The sequence below is a fragment of the Columba livia genome, chromosome 3 (genome assembly GCF_036013475.1).
Source record: "Columba livia isolate bColLiv1 breed racing homer chromosome 3, bColLiv1.pat.W.v2, whole genome shotgun sequence".
Taxonomy (NCBI): domain Eukaryota; kingdom Metazoa; phylum Chordata; class Aves; order Columbiformes; family Columbidae; genus Columba; species Columba livia.
In genome coordinates this window covers 121,896,589-121,912,937 of record NC_088604.1, presented here as the reverse complement: position 1 = coordinate 121,912,937, position 16,349 = coordinate 121,896,589, and the positions used below count along the sequence as shown (strand labels likewise).

Genomic DNA, 16,349 nt, shown 5'->3' with positions numbered 1-16,349 from the left:
CCAGCAGCTTCGCCAGCGCGGCCGTAAGGGCGGGGGGGGGGGGGAACCGGAACCGAACGCCTCCGCGCCGCGCCGCGCCGGCCCCTCCCGCTCCCCCCGTTCCAACGGCACGGTCACCCTCGCCGCTGCCGCACTCACCTGCCGCCTCTTTCGCCGCTCCGTTCCCCTCGCGCTCCCCCGCCGTCCCGCCGGGCTCCGCGGGCACCGACAGCCGCCGCGCCCCGGAGACGCCCGCGGCGGGAGGTCCCCGGCTGTCCCCTCCTTCCCCCCCGCCCTTCTGCCGCCTCCGGGAAACCTCACGAAGGGCGGCCCTGAGCCGCCCGCCTCCCGATGCCCGGGCGCCGGCCGCAGCGAGCGCTCCGCAGCCGCCCCGACCCCCGTTCCCGTTCGCTCCCGGTCTCCCCCCACGGCGCGGCACCGAGACACTGCGGACCTATCAGCGCTCGCGGTTTGGGCATGCGCAGTAGGGAGACCGCAGCACCCGCCCCTTGCCGCATCCCGGTTGGCTCCCCGGGACACGTCAATCACCCCTCTCGCCGCCTATCAGCGATCGCGGCTGGGGCATGCGCAGTAGGGAGACCGCAGCTCCCGCCCCTTGCCGCATCCCGGTTGGCTCCCCGGGACACGTCAATCACCCCTCTCGCCGCCTATCAGAGCTCGCGATTGGGGCATGCGCAGTAGGGAGACCGCAGCTCCCGCCCCTTGCCGCATCCCGGTTGGCTCCCCGGGACACGTCAATCACCTCTCTCGCCGCCTATCAGCGCTCGCGGTTTGGGCATGCGCACTAGGGAGACCGCAGCACCCGCCCCTTGCCGCATCCCGGTTGGCTCCCCGGGACACGTCAATCACCTCTCTCGCCGCCTATCAGCGATCGCGGCTGGGGCATGCGCACTAGGGACGCCGCAACGCCCGCCCCTTCGGCAACATCATTGGCTGCGGGCGGCACGCCAATCAGCATCTCTCCGCCTATCAGCGCTCGCTCTTTGGGGCATGCGCAGTACCCAGCCCTCGACGCCCGCCCCCCCGGCAATCTGATTGGCAGACAGAAAGGCAACTGACGTGCCTAGGCAGCCAACCAGCGCTCCGCTCCTCCAGCCCTCCAGCCCTCCCGCGCCATCTGATTGGCCCGCTCTGCATCCTCACCCGCCGGCTCGCCGCCCTGCCGGGACCGCCCCCCCCCCCCCGCGCCCTCCGGCCGCGCGGCTTGCCGCCGCCGCCGCCGCGTTTAAAAGGCGACAACGAACCGCGCTCCTCTGCTTCACGCGGAAAAGGGGGGCGGCTGGTCACCTACCCATAAATTCATTGTGAACAGAGAGAGCCCGAAGGAGCTCCGTCCGACAGGTTTCTCTCCCCCGTGCTCGGGGCCGAGGAGACGCCGCCGCCTCCTGCTGCCGCCTCGCCCGTTCTTTTCGCAGCGGGGCTGCCCCGGGAGAGCCGGGGCTTCTTTGTCTCGCGGCGGTTCGTCCGTCCGCCTCCGCCCCTTTCTGACCAGCACGACCCCGCCCGCAGCGGCAGCGCCCCCTCGTCCCCCGGCACGGGCACAGCGCGCCGCTCCCCAGCTGCAGTACCGGGCTGTGGCCACCAGGCGGCAGCACCGGGCGCGGTCACGCAGCGCCCCCCGGGCCCCGCAGCGCGGGCCTTTTCTTGGCCCGGGGGCAGCCGGAGCTCCCTGAACGCGGTTTCCCGGAGCCGCGCACACGGCAGACACACTGATAACAGATAAAACCCCGACATTTATAAAGTATTGTTTTTCCTCAAGATGTCTTCTGGCCTAGTAAAATATATTGCCTGTGCCTGTGCCCGTGTCTTGTCTGCAGCAACAACTCGGCTCTGGGCAGTTACGGGGCAGTCCCAGCCCTCACCCACGGTCAGGAACGGTTCTCAAACGATCCTGCGCCACGATGCCCAGAGCCAGGACACCCGCGCGGTGGGGCGGGAGCACACGGCCGGGGGCACGTCCCGGCTCGGGGCTGTTTCCGCAGCCGCTGCGAGCTGCTCCGTGAGCTGGAACCAACCTCCCGCTGCCCCGGCCCGGCCCTTTGTCCCCGGCTTTCCCAGGCAGCCCAGCGGGTCGGGTCACACAAACTGTGCTCTGCGGGCACCACCCAGCCGGGTCACCTGTGTCTGCGGCTGTGGGGACACCCCGCGGGCTCCCTGGGAAACGGACCGCACAGCACAGCACAGGCGGGTTCCTGGTGCTGTGCCCATGGTGGTTCATCCCTGTGGCCGTGGGTGTCAGGCCTTGATACGACAGACACAAAACCTGGGGAGGGACGTGACCACAGTAAAACGCTTAAAGATAATGAGCTAGCAGACTTGATTTACTCTTTATTTAAAAATACACATGGCTGCTGTCTTTTCTCCAGTTCAGCTAGGACGGGCTTCAATATCTCTATTAATTCTAATTACAATATGTGACAAAAATTAAGGGGGGAAAGCTTTATTTTTACAGTGAAAGCGCCTCATCTCACCGATGGGGTTTCACCCGTGTCCGAGCTGGTCCCAGGATCCGTGGTCCCTTCCGGGAATTCCCCGGTGCCGGCACAAGGTCCCAGAGACCCTGGGGACCACGGCAGGTCAGGCAGATCATCCCGTCCTCGTCACCAGAACATGATACCGGAAAGTCGGCAAACAGACTCGCTATCACTGTTTTGAAAGTGTTAAACAGCAGGCACTTCTATTACAGCGCGCTGGGCACTCGGGGATCGCTCCTCTAATCCAGCGTGCGTTCCGCTTTCCTTGGTTTTACATATCGTGGAACTCCTCAAACAGTGAACATGTCAACCAACGTCACAGACATCTCGTGCTCTTTCACCAGCGTGCAGCAGCAACGAGAAATCCGGAATGAGCGCGTACAGAAACACGTACATATTTACCCCATTCAGAACAACGCGTTACCCCAGCTGGCCGTACTTCACTGGCAGCAATCCCTCCTGCATTCACACCCTCTGTGCACGGCACGGGTGCCGACTGCTGGCAATCAGGGCAGGACATAAGAACGCTCCTGGCCTGATCCACTGTCATTTGAAATTGTCGTTTTAACGCCTTTGCACTCTGGTGAAAGGATTCATGTGATCATTTAGCTTGCTGCAAGGCTTCAGGCACAGTGAGCAGCACAGCTTGTGCATCGGCCCTCCTATTGCCTTCCGCAAGAGGTCCTGGGAGGGCCGTGCGAGAGCGGGTGTGCATTGCATAATAACCATGATGTCTGTGATTTATTAGAAACCATAGCATTCCCAATTCAGCCATCGAAAGAGGATTGTCCTCTTCCTTAAGAAAAGAAGCTTCCAGGTGGTTAAGTACGCCAGCTGCATAATACGAGCCAGTTCCAACATTCCACGGTTTGTCACAGAACACCTCACAGCGATCCCAACAGCTGTCAGCTCCAGAACTTGTTGGACCCTTGGTCTCTTTCTCTACCTTGTGTTTGCAGCACTGGGTATCTGAGTTCAGCCACGTCATTACAACTCACGTGAGCGACCAGAGCCATCAGTAATTACAGTCTTGTCGCTTACTGGTCGTTGCTGACAGCAGCGTTTGCTGCACAACGGTAAATTACCAGTTTCAGCCCACACTTTATGTTGAGGGTAATAAACTGATATGTTCCCTCGGTATGTTGCAAATGCAATCTGGAAATTCACATCCTCAGTTAATTACCATTGCGAATTCTCCTTTGTCGTAGGAATAAATACACCTTCAGGTCTATCCCATACATCGCATATAAACATTCTCTGCCTTTACTTATCGGTTTTGCATACATTTCTTTTATTATCCAAACTGTTTTCATTGGTGTGTGAGCTAGAAAAACCCATACGGCCACAATCACCTTTCTCCCTCCTTGAGCTCTCCTGACCTGCGGTTCCACCACCGGTGTCTTCTTCCCTGAGCCCTCCTGACCGGCAGGTGCGCTCCAACCCTCTGCATCCATCACTCTGCCTCCTTCCTCGCTTTTCCTTTGCACGCTGCTCCCCTGAAGAGAAACACACGGAGGACTGAGCTACAGCAGCAGGGACAGATTATGATAGACAAAAGATGTGTTACTGGCAGCAACTTTGGTGGGAACACAAAATACATCGCTTATGTAATGTCTAACCTAGCTAATCAGCAAATGCTTGAGCGAGCATCATAGCGAGTATAAACGCAAACCTGAGTTTGTAATTAATGTCTCTCACGGCACCTTACCGTGAGTCCACGCCCGACTCGCTACACTCTTCCTCGCAGGCTCACCGTCTTCCTCTGCTTCCTTTTTCCTTCGCACGCTGCTCCACCTGAAGAGAAACACACGAAGGACTGAGCTACACCAGCCCACGGGCACTACAGTCAGACAGGGGACAAGTCTGGGGGCTGACACCCCCCCACACCCCACAGCGCGCCCACCTTGCCTTGGCCCCGGCCCCCCGCACACGCCTTAGAGATGTCACAGCTCAGTACAAACGCCCACGGCCCTCACCTGCTCTTTGGTACTTGCTGGACCCCAATGTCACTGGTTAGAGATGTCACAGCTCAGTACAAACGCCCACGGTCCTCACCTGCTCTTTGGTACTTGCTGGACCCCAATGTCACGGGTTAGAGATGTCACAGCTCAGTACAAACGCCCACGGTACTCACCTGCTCTTTGTTCCTTGCTGGACCCCAATGTCACGGGTTAGAGATGTCACAGCTCAGTACAAACGCCCACGGTACTCACCTGCTCTTTGTTCCTTGCTGGACCCCAATGTCACGGGTTAGAGATGTCACAGCTCAGTACAAATGCCCACGGTCCTCACCTGCTCTTTGGTCCTTGCGGAGGTCACGTCGCTGTGCCCCAGGGCACTGGCCTGCACGGCCCTGCCCGGCAGCGGGAGCCTCTGGAGCTGCCGGCCGGTTCTCCAGCTTTAGGGTCACCCGCAGCAGCCCGCTCTCCCCAGCTCTGCACACCCAGCCAGTTGTGCCGCCCAGGCAAGGTCAGCTTCACCCTCTGCCCTACACCTCACCTGCAAACAGCCAACTCTTCAACTGACAACCGCCCAAAACCACCCACAAACCCTCCAAATCTCAGCCTTTCGCTTTCAGCTGCTGCCTCTGGTGCATCTCACAGACAAGCCTCCAAAATCCCCTTTCCTGCAATAACACTCCAGCACTGATCGCCTGCGGGAACAACCGCCACAATACCATGCAAACACCAACCAGTTCTGGCACGGAAATATCGCTTTCTCCTCCAGGTTCCACCTACACCAACTGCTGACAAACACACGCTGTCCTCACCAAAGCCAAACGCTGCGACAACCAGCGACAACTCAAATCAAAAACAAGATTTTAGAGCAGACACTTGGGCAGGCTCTGCTCGTAAAAAGAAAAGGGGGAAGATGTCAGGGATTGGCTCAAGGAGCGTGGACATGAGTCCACCGAGCAGCTGTACGAGCAGAGCCCATTCTAGCTGACATAAGTAGGCCTTAGTTAGCTTGTCTATTAGGCCGTGGGAAAGGGGGGAACGGAAAAGTACTGACTAAGGCAGGGTCAGGATATCCTTGAAGAGATAAGAGTCAGAAGAATGCGGGATGCGCATAGCTAGCTAAACCCAAGTAGGTGGAGTAAGTAAATGTAACCTTTTAGTGCTTAGCCTATTAGATAGAGACAAGTATGCATAATTATGGTATTTGGTATAAATACACGCTATCTCGGGCAATAAAGTTGAATCATGCTTTATCACTCACACTGAGTCGGCCTGCATGTTCCCCTCAGCCGCGTACTCGCATAGTGCCATCCCGTCCTGAGCTACCGCAGCATCGCCCACCGCGGCCTCCCCGACGCCATCTCCTCCCTGAGGCACCTCAGCCTTTCCCGCCAAAGCCTCCCCGATGTCACCCCTCCCTGAGGCACCTCAGCCTTTCCCGCCAAAGCCTCCCCGATGTCACCCCCTCCCTGAGGTCCCTCAGCCTTTCCCGCCAAAGCCTCCCCGATGTCACCCCCTCCCTGAGGTCCCTCAGCCTTTCCCGCCAAAGCCTCCCCGATGTCACCCCCTCCCTGAGCTCCCTCAGCCTTTCCCGCCCAAGCTCCTTCCGCGCCGTCCCGCCCTCAGGCTCCTCGGCCGCTCCCCCCGTTCCCGGCCCCTCCCCGCGGCAGGGCCCCCCCCACCCCTGGCGCCCCCACGGCGGCCCCGGCCCCGCCCGCGCCGCTCCCGACCCGGCGCTGCCCCCTCCCGCTCGCTTTCCTCCCTCTGCCCTGCGGCACCACGGGCTCCCCCCTCCGCCCCACGGCCCCGCCCGAGCCCCGCGCAGCGCTCAGCCCGGGGGTCCCTTCCCTCACAGCCGCCCGCGTGTTTCCCCCTCGCCCCTTGCCCGGCCCGGGGCCGCGCTCTTGCGGCTGGCTGCCCCTCGCCTTCCTCCTGCCGAACCCAGCCCGTCCCTCCCCCTCCAGCCTCCCCCCTCAGCCGGGACCGGTGCGGCCCCGTCCAGTCTCCCCGCTGTCCGCCCGCCCCTCGCTCACCGCCGGCCCCGCCGCTCCTCGCGCGCTGCTCCCGCCGCCGCACCGGCGGCACGCGCTCCTCGGCCCGCGCGCTTCTGCAGCGTGGTCCCGCCCATCCCGCGCAGGAGCCAATCCCGTCCGCGCCCGCCACCGGGCCCCGCCCCCCCTCCCGGCCCGGAGCCGCCGGCGGCGCAGAGCGGCGCTGTCCGCCCGCAGCGCGGCCCCGGCCCCGGCGGGTCAGCGGCAGCGGGGCCGGGAGCGCTCGGGCTGCGCCTGCCCGGGACGGCCCGGGACCGAGGGCTCCGCCGCCCGCCCGGGACGGCCCGGGACCAAGGGCTCCGCCGCTGCAGCCCGTTTCGTGCCGTTTGCACCCCCGGCGTACACGGCCCCAGCCTTCCTGCTGCTGCAGCTCACACATCTTTCTTCCTCCTAACCACACAGCAGGTCACACTCACAAACGTTCCGTGCTCGTTGGCATAAGAATATCTGCATAAGAAATTACACACATGACAAAGATATACCACCGACCACAGCTTTCTGAGCTTTCAAGTTAAAGTTTCTGTAAATATCCATATTTAAATAAAACAGACAACAGCAGTAGAGATGCTACCTCTGTCGTCTTTGCTCAGAAAGAAGTGACAACACCAGAAAACACATTGGCAGCCGGTGCTTTGAACAGTGAAGGTGGGATGTACAAAAGTCTGATTAAACCAAACAGCCTGAGGTCTTTATCAAGCTGCAGATCTGCCAGGAATGCTGAAATGCAATATTCCACAATGGAACAGCCACTTAATATCAAATATAATCTCAAAGTTCCAAACCAGTATATTAAAAAGCTACCACTAAGTATTAGAAGGCCACTGCAAGATCTTATTGCTTTTTGAGTTAAATAATAATTTTTCAATAAACCAAAACCCAAACAGTTTCTGCAGTCTGTTGCTCATCCTCCCGTTCACTCACTAGCACTGCAGCGATCAGTTTTTATACAACGGGTCAACAAAGGCATTTAAAAAACCCCAAACAAAACTTATTGAAGCCCACGCCCCCCCCGCCCTCCCTGCCCCCCCTCACGCTGACCCCACGATCAGCACCTGGAGCGGGAGAGGAGCACAACTCGGCAGACAGAACCAGAAATGCGACTGCGGGGAGAAGGAAACACCAAAGTAGTTACAGCTTCCTTAACATCCCAAATCTGATGTCTTCCAAAACAAAGCACATCATCCTCGTTGTTTAAGAAGCAAAGCTGCTTTGTACGCGTCTGATCCTCACCCAGCTGAGCGGTTCTCAAGTCCGCTGAGTTCCGCTGTGCAGCCGCCCCCGCGTCTGCGTCCCCTTGTCTGGAGTCCCCCGTCGCGGGACAGTGAGTGGGGTTGGGCTCCAGTGATAAAGAAAAACACAAAGAGTCAAATTGGAAAAGTAATTAAAACAGAAAACCTGAAAGCCAGTTTAATTTTAATAACTTATTTTTACACTGCTATATGCATATGAAGTACAGGGGTCACGAACTCTGTTACTACCACATATGTGCCTTATTACATAAGCACAAGAAACAAGGAAGTAGCATTCCTTCTATTTTTGATGTAATGATGAGCTAATCCATCTCCTGAGATGGCCTCCAGACCTGATTTAGTATCTACACCGTGTTGTACTGCAGATAAATACCTCAGGTCAGCATTAATCGAAGACAATGTGCAGAAGGAGCAATATGCAGGTACTGTTGTTCCTTGCTGCCGGGGATTCCCAAGCACACCTCAGCTCCCGGCAGAGCTCACACCCGTGCAGCCGCAGGGCTGCGGAATTCAGGAGCGTTCAGAGACTGGGGCAGTTCCCTTGCAGCGCAGCCTCCGTACCAACATCTCGCAACAACTGGTCGTTTTGTTTTCCTGGATATCCAGGGTTAGAAAACCAATGTTTCCACAGTGCTTCTCATCATCCTCGGTTAGGAAAGCCGTACCTTCCGTTACCTTTTCTAAGCACAAACGTTTCTGTTTTAATACACACCAAAGTGATTTGTGTCAAAGCCATAACAACATCTTTAGGCCATGACATTTGATGGAGGACACACACTGAACCTATGGAATTATACGGAGAAAGCACAACCCTGACCTTTACAAGTGTTCAGATGCTTCTATGCCAAGGGTGTTTTTTGCAGGTTATATTCACCTTGTTTGAAAAAGTGACAATGCCCCACAAGCTTTGCTTTGGAGATACATCGCAGTGCACATCCGTTCCAGATGAGAACAGGTCTGTCATTAAAAAAGATTCTTACAAACAACAGCCCTGCCTGAAACCATTCAGATAAAAGCCGCGGGCCTATGTGGGCTGTACGTGTGTGTGCACGAGGAGCCAAAGGGAAATCAGACACCCCAGGAGCCAGCCTGCAGCACTGGCCTTGGCAACTGCGAGCCTCTGGTCACTTCCCACGTGTTCTTCACCCCTTCCATGTCACAGAGAAGCTGTCAGGTACTCAGCAAGGAAACACGGACATCACTGGCACTGAGTTACTGCCATGACAGCCTCTGGCTTATTTTTATAGTTGCTCCACTGAAAAAAGTACAATTTGAGCCATTTTTCCCTGCCTGACGAGCCAGGCTTCGCGAGCAGGCGCAGTTCTGCCGAGCGGGCTGGAGCCCCGCTCGGGCACAGGAGCCGCTGAGGGGTCTCGAACTCGCGGAGCAGCTGCACGCACAGGGCGGCGCCTGCAGCTGCGGGGTCACAACGCCTCAACACGTCCCGGATAACGGCCCTGGAAGCCACTGCAAAGGGCAAGCCGAGAAAACCCAACACGTCCAAAACAACCAGCCAAAAAACAACCACAACACCAAAATCCCGCCGGCAGCGAGGCTTCCCCCGCAGGAACCCGGCCCGGCGCCGCGGCTGGAGTAGCCGCTGGAGCAGCCGCCGGTGCTGCCCCGTGCTGCGCGGCATCCGCAGCGGCCCCAGGGGCAGCGCGGCGCCCGCTCCGCTCCCCGCCCGCCCGGTGCGGAGCAGCCCCGGCGCGCGCCCGGCCCACCCGCCATGGCCGCCCCGCCCAGCGCCGGCCCCGCGCGCGGCTCCGCCCAACGGTCGCCCCGGCACCGCCCCCGAGACGCGGCGGCCCCGCGCACGCGCAGTGCCAGCCCCGTGCCAGCCCCGCCCCGTGAGGGTTCGGACAGAAAGGCCGCGCGGGAGCGGCCGTGGCCGGGGCAGCGGAACGGGGTGCGCAGCGCCGGTTTGCACGACGTGCAGTCACCGACCGCCGAGTGCGAATGGGCGCGCGCTGTGCTCTCCGAAACACGAGTGGAGCGTCTGAACGTGATCTGTCCCGCATTCATTCCGCCATACCCCGCGGCTGGTTTAGCAGGAGTTTCACACGTGTTTTCTCCCTGCTCAAGAATTTAGACACCAAAAGATCCCAATAAAAACAATAATGCTTGTTTACATCTAGAATGGTCTTAAATATACGTCCTATGCATGTTATAGAACACTGTAACCCTGCTTTGTATATTAACATGTAATACACGCCACTAAAACCGTTTCCATTAACTGACTAGACAAAGTTTCCTCTGGAATTTGACACGGGCACTAAACCCGCTCCAAACCAAGCCCAGCTCTGCCAGGCAGCCCCACGAGCGCGGGGCTTGGGCTCTGGTTTGAGCCGGTGCCGCGCTCCCCGCGCCGGGCTGCAGTACCGCGCTGCGGCCACCGGGCGGCAGCACCAGCGACACCCGGCGGGCGGCGCACGGGGAGCACCGGGGCGCCACCGCGGAGCCAGGGCTGAACGGGCGGCGTGTGCGGGGGTGACCTGCACCGGGGCGACCACCCGGGAACACCCGCAGCAAACGAGTCACGCGCGACAACCCGCAACAGAGAATCCGCTCTGGAGAGCCACCCCACCCACAGAACCCCCCTCGGCGGAACCTCCCGGCGGCCCGTTCGAGCTCTCTAGTGCCCTATTTGCGTAGCCACGCCTCTGATTTGCATTTCCCCGCCCCACCTCGGCCCGCCCATCGTGCTCATGCGCCCCGCCCCCCTCTTACGTGTCGCAATCTGATTGGCAGGCTTCGAATCTCACTCTGCATTCTCTCCGCCCACTCGCCTCCCTGCCCCAGCCCCAAGGAGATTCGCGTATCCGGCGCGACGCTTTGTTCTGTTCTATTTCTACTCGACCCCATCTATTTCTATCTATTATTTCTATTAATTCTCGTTCTATTTCTTTTCCTCTTTTCTGTTTCTTTCCCTGCGAAGTGCAAACCACACGTGATCTCACAGATGTTCAGTGTAACCTGTAGCTGCTTTTGGTAAATATGAGCAGAACGTCACAGCTTTCCAGCAACAGGAAGCAGAGAGTGTATTTAAAACAAAAAAGACACACAGCCCTGTAAGTCTATGTGACTAATTCTATTCAGTACGCTCTTACTTAAGTTAGACTACATGAAACCTAAACTGGGCCCACCCAGCGCCCGGCGAGCAGTGAAAACCGTCACCCCCGTCCCTCAGAGCTCGCAGCAGCGCCAGCTGCCGCGGTGGCGGAACAAAGCGCTCGGCTCGCACGCAGCCCGCCCCGCCCCGCACGGTGCGGGTGCCGTTCCGCCCGGGGCAGCCCCGGCCCTTCCCTCGAGCGCCCCCGCCAGGGACACTTCCAGGGGAGGACGAGTTTCTTAATCCTTTCTGTAAACAGGATTTCTTTGCATTTTAAAAACCTTGTACATCACTGACATTGACTCTTATGTCTCTTTTTACACATGTATTTAGGGAATATCTTTGTTTCATATAAATATATATATATATAAAATCTATTTCCACTGTAATATATATCTACTTAGACATCTACACACTTGTGTACGTATTTACATGTATGTATCTGCTTAAACTTATACAGAATATTGTTTATGCTTATATACAACACTTATCTAGAATATTTATACTTACGCACCTGTTTAGCCTCCTCTGTGGACACATCTTTTTAGACTTGCAGATGTTGGCGTACTGTTACAATCATATTATTACAATTATGTACATTTAGACAGATATCGATTCACACATGGATGTGACACGACGAGCAGGGACAGGTGGCTGCACGGCCCAGGCAAGAGGCACAGCCCCGACCTGCCCGGGAAACGCGCCACTGAAACCAGACAGAAAGAAAGGGCGTCAGAGCGCTCTGCCAAATACTGGGAAAACACTCACAGCATCCAGTCCCCTTTTTAAGTGTCTAGAACAAATACCCATCTGCTTAAGTACACCTAATTACACGCTGTACCTACTCAGCAATTACTCATAACTATGGAAGTCAACATGTAAATTAGACCATTTTTTTGTTTCAAATTTCATTGATGATAGGAAAAACAGTGAGATAGAAGACATGGGTTTACTTAAAAATAAATAAATATCCCCATTCCTGCAGGACAGCATAAGGCTGCGAAAAAGGAGTGTCAGACCCGCTAACGCTTTTGGCTGCACTGCAGCACCCGGGGGAACACGTTTCTGTGACAGCTCGACCGTCACAACCGGGAACCCAAAGCCCAGCGGTGCCACCGACCTTCGCCAGGCCTGCCGTGCTGGGCCCCGTGGAAGGAAATGGACCTGGGTTGGCTGTTTCAAAGGAAATGAACAGTCCTGTTGCTGGTGAGGCCACTGCCGATCACATCACCCGGGAAGATCCACTCGGAGGGCAGGTTCATAAAACGCAGCTTCTTGGAATGAGGAATACTGCCGTTTTGGAAGGTTTCTTACCAACTGAAGTCAGAACTACACACTGTACGTTAAGAGAAAAAAGTCATTATTGAAACAAGAACTCACCCAAACCACACCAGGACTCACTGCCACCAGTCACGAGGCTGAAAGCGCTTCTTGGGAACCCAGCAAATGTGCAGAACAAAACCGGTCTGCCCAGGTGCCCGTATCTCAGTCAGAATAGCACTCAAAAAGCTAAGATACTTTAAAAACCTGTTCACTGAAAAAGAACAAAGCGTTTGTCATTGAAGCAGGACATCTGAACTCTTACAAACACCTCCTTTCCTCCTTTAGTACAAAATCATTTCCACTGTATCATTCAATAGTAAGCCCACAGAAACAGAAGATTACGCTTTCAGGAAGAGAAAATACACAGAGGGAGGTAAGCTCTGCACAGGTGTACCGTGCTCCGGAACAGACCTTACTCTTAGCACATGTGGCAAAATGTTTCGTATTAAAAATATAGGAGAGTCGGTGCATTCTTAATGTCAACCTTAAAGTCCACTCCACAAGTACCTTAGGAAACATGCAGACACACGTCTTAGCCGTGCCTTGTACGGGCAGACCACTCCGGGTTCTTTCTGCCTGTCTTCACTTCTGTAGCAGAAGACGGGGCGACCGCAGCGAGACGGTGGCAGTGGACACCCAGCTGAAAGAGGAAAAAACCCTCCAGAACAAAGCTGGATAGGAATCTGACACTTCCTTTTTTCTTGCAAAGGCTACAGCTGAGTGGAGGAAAAGGTACTTGGCACCATCTTTAGTACAGTTGTTGGTACGGCCACTGGGGCGTTTGCGTGTTTTAGACAACCAGGCCGTTTTTTGACTCATTGGCAGCCTGAGTTCCCTAGAACGCACTTTCCCAGATACACACAGAACACAGACACGTATATCACCTAAGTATAGCCAAGATCTCCTTCCTCGCCCTGAATGTTGGTACTGAGGAGTCCAGCAGCCCGTCTGTCCTTGTGAACTGCCCCACTGAAAAAGAAAAAAAAACTATCTTTTGCAGGCCGTTTCTTCAAAGGGTAAAGATATTTTAAAATCACAGTTATCTTTTCCAACAAAGTGATTTTGAGACTCCTTTGAAAAGGAGGGTAAGGAGCAGATCAGCTTGCCAGAGAAAGACAGGGACAGGGAGCAAGACAAGGTGACACAGAGAGAAAGGCAAAAGGGCCAGGGAGGCAGGGCAAAGGGAAGGAGAGGCCAAAATCAGAGACGAGGAGCAGGAGACAGAGACGGCGGGAAAAATCCTAAAATGGGCAGCGGGAGAGACAGCGGGAGAGAGGATGGAGACGGAGGAAGAAACCTGGGATGGCCAATAGGACAGGGAAGAATGAGTGTGGGTAGAGAGCAGGGGTACAGTGAGAAACAGCGGGACAGGGAGCAGCATTAAAGGTCAGAAAGAACAAGAGATTAACAGGAAGGAGGAATGGAACGCTGAGATGCTGAACAAAAAACGCCAGCAACAGTGAGCGAGACAAACGAATAGAGAGAGAAGGACTAGGAAGGAAGGAGAGAGATAGGAAGGTGGGGAGATAAGAGCTGTATGTACAGGCACAGGGAAGAAAAGAACAACAGGGCACGGGCCAGAGAAACTGGGGGGAAAAAAGAGACTGATACAGATCAAGACAGAGACAGAAAAGGGAAAAACAGCTACAGAAGATGGAGCAGGACACAAAAATAAAGAGAAAAGGAGAGGTACAGGGAAGCAAAATTAAAAAATAATAATAATTAAAAAACCAAAAACCACCAAGGAGGGGCAGGGAGGCACTGAGACGTGCAAGTGGGGGACAAGGCCCTGAGGGCCAGGGACTCACAGCAGCTCTCGCTCTCGGCTGCTGGCAGGAGGCTTCTAACAGCTCAGACGCTCCCTCTCCTTCTCTCCTCCCTTCCTCTCCCGTAACTCGGGGCGCTCGGCCGTCCTCAGCCTAGGAGAACACATTGGGGTGTCAGGGCTCCCACGAGACGAGGCTGCGGGGACACGGCGCCGCGCTGGCGCGCTCGCCACGCAGCCGCCCCGCTCCAGGACACGCGCACGGGCCCTGCCGCGCACGCCGGCGGCCCGGCGGCTGCACGCCACGCAGAGGGACCCTTCGCCACCCGGAGAGAGGGGCTCTCTCTCCTGCCCGCCGCAGGAAGCAGACGTCGGGCCCACGGCCCCGCACTCCTTCCTCTTTGCCCCTCCCCAACCTCTCCGGCTCCAGCCGCGGCAGCACCCGTCCACGGACGGGACGCGCTCCCCCGTCCCTTTTCCCGCCGCGCTGCGAGACGAGACGAGCCTCGCCAGCCCGAGGCGGGCGCAGCCGACGGCATCCCCGGGGTGGGAGCGAACGGCCACATCCTCAGCGTGGCCTCTGGGAGAGGAGCAGCAGCAGCGGCCGTTAGCACCGTGGCTCACCCCTGCCCGAGCCTGCTCCTTCCGCAGGGGTCACCGGAGAGGTGCCGAGGGCCGGCTTGCCGCCTTCACCGTGGGGCTCGGGAGCGGCCCAGGAACACGGGACGGGCTCGCAGGAGCTGCTGGAGCTGGGGGCGGCTGCACGGGGCGAGCGGGACCGCGGGAGGAGGCTCAGGGGAGCTCTGGCGAGCTGGGGACACACCCGGCTCCCCACGTTCCATTCCCCGCCTGGACTGGGGGGTCTGCTGAGCATCGGGCGTTCACAGCTCCACCTCCGAAAAACAGAAATTCCAAATTAGAGTTCAGCGTCTGAAAAAAATAGAGCAGGAGAAAGCAGAGGAATTAGTCAGAAGAAGGGACAGGAGAGCAGCTGAGCTAGCGGAGGATTCCAGGGAAATGGGCTGCCTCGAAAAGTGAGGCAGCCTTGAAAAACCAGAGCGACTGGAGCAACGCCAGACGGCATTAAGACAAACTGACACCGTTTAGGACACGCTCAGCATAAAAGCAAACACTTCCACTGGTGCAGGAAAGCATCTCGCGCCTTCCCCACAGCACCGCCACAGGGGACAGCCCTGGGAGGCCACGGGACGGGCTCGCACTGAAACGAAGAAATAAGCTTGACAGCAGAGTCAATTACACTGTTGAGCAGGCAATGTTCATTTCAACAGCACTGGGGAGCTCCAGGGGTCGTGCTCCCACCACTGGATGCTCTTGCATTGCTTATAGTCACACAATTGCTACATATTAATTACAATTTTTGGAAATTTTAAACATACAATATATCTAGCCTAAGAAACGATTGATGATGTTAGTTATACATGTTTCATTTCTCACTGACAATACATCTATTAGTTAAATACAAACTAAGCACTCTGCTTCTAAACAATGTGTTACTTAATCTTCCGTCTCCCTCTTGTCATGCAGAAGGCCTAAAAGGTGAAAAATATCCCCACACTGTGCAGGCGGTCAGAAAGCATTTCCCTCACGACAACTGGTCAATGATGGGATCTTCTATAACTTCATCGCAGTATACATTAACTTGGCAGCCTCTCTTGAATTCCTCCCTTTTCAATATACTTGCAAATTCTTTGGCAGTATAAATCTACAAAATATTATCATCTTGTGTTGTGGTACAGCACAATTATTTGTTACCCAATAGCAGTACCAAACTGAACACTGCAGCATAACGTAAGTAAAAATGACTAGCATCAAAATCAGAGTCATAAGATCAACGCTGATAGAACTATGAAGCCGCAGTTCCTACCGGTTCTGACGTTTGTTTCTTATCGGGCACTTCTGACTGCTTCGGCTCGATCGGCGTCTCTGCCCCCCCCCTTGCCGGGCGCTGCAGTACCCGAGTTTCGCCACAGGGCGGCAGCACCGAGGCGCGCCGCGGCACCGCGTTGGGGCGGCCGGGTGCAGTACCGCGCTTTGCCCACAGGACGGCGCCACTGAGACCCGCCGCGGCAGCCCCGGGCGAGCGGTCGTGCCGCGTTTCGCGGGAATCCCGCCAAAAAAAACCCAAAAAACAAACGCGACCAAACAAAAAAGCGCACAGAGAGAGCCGCGGCGCGAAAGCCGCGCCCGCAGGACACGGAACCCGCCGGGGCTCGCCCCGAGCTCCCGCCGGAGCGGCGCCCCGCTCGCCACGCCACCCAGCCCGCCCGCAACCGCGCCTTAGCTCTGCTTGTAACCGTCCCCGCGACCGACGGGGGCTGCGCCGCTCCCGGAGGGGCTGCCGCACCGGGCACGGGCGCTGCGCCGGAGGGAGACGCGGCTCCGGACCGCACGCCTC

General features: G+C 56.9%; 1 protein-coding gene and 1 long non-coding RNA gene across 31 annotated transcripts in view; both read right to left on the bottom strand.

Annotated features, from left to right (window-relative positions):
* Nucleotides 1–2,308: 2,308 nt before the first annotated feature.
* LOC135579186 (uncharacterized) lies at nucleotides 2,309–7,508 on the bottom strand. Of its 3 annotated transcripts, XR_010471850.1 has the most exons (4): nucleotides 5,860–6,026; nucleotides 4,767–5,809; nucleotides 4,183–4,268; nucleotides 2,309–3,970 (listed from the first exon to the last, which is right to left on the bottom strand). It is a non-coding gene; the product is annotated as an uncharacterized LOC135579186 (long non-coding RNA). The 3 variants fall into 3 exon arrangements; XR_010471849.1 differs by lacking the exons at nucleotides 4,767–5,809; nucleotides 5,860–6,026 and adding an exon at nucleotides 6,827–7,508; XR_010471848.1 differs by having other exon boundaries at nucleotides 4,767–6,027.
* A 344-nt stretch (nucleotides 7,509–7,852) lies between these two features.
* LOC102089333 (sodium/potassium/calcium exchanger 3) overlaps nucleotides 7,853–16,349 on the bottom strand; it is a 208,563-nt gene continuing 200,066 nt past the window's right edge. For 17 of the 28 annotated variants that reach the window (XM_065059501.1, XM_065059484.1, XM_065059505.1 and 14 more), the window contains 5 exons: nucleotides 14,558–14,863; nucleotides 13,977–14,087; nucleotides 12,676–13,137; nucleotides 11,966–12,181; nucleotides 7,853–11,551 (listed from right to left, as the gene is read on the bottom strand). The gene's annotated coding sequence lies outside the window, so the exon portion shown is untranslated. Of the gene's footprint in view, nucleotides 11,552–11,965; nucleotides 12,182–12,225; nucleotides 12,380–12,675; nucleotides 13,138–13,976; nucleotides 14,088–14,557; nucleotides 14,864–16,349 lie in introns of all 28 variants that reach the window. The other 11 variants (XM_065059486.1, XM_065059489.1, XM_065059494.1 and 8 more) reach the window with 9 other exon arrangements.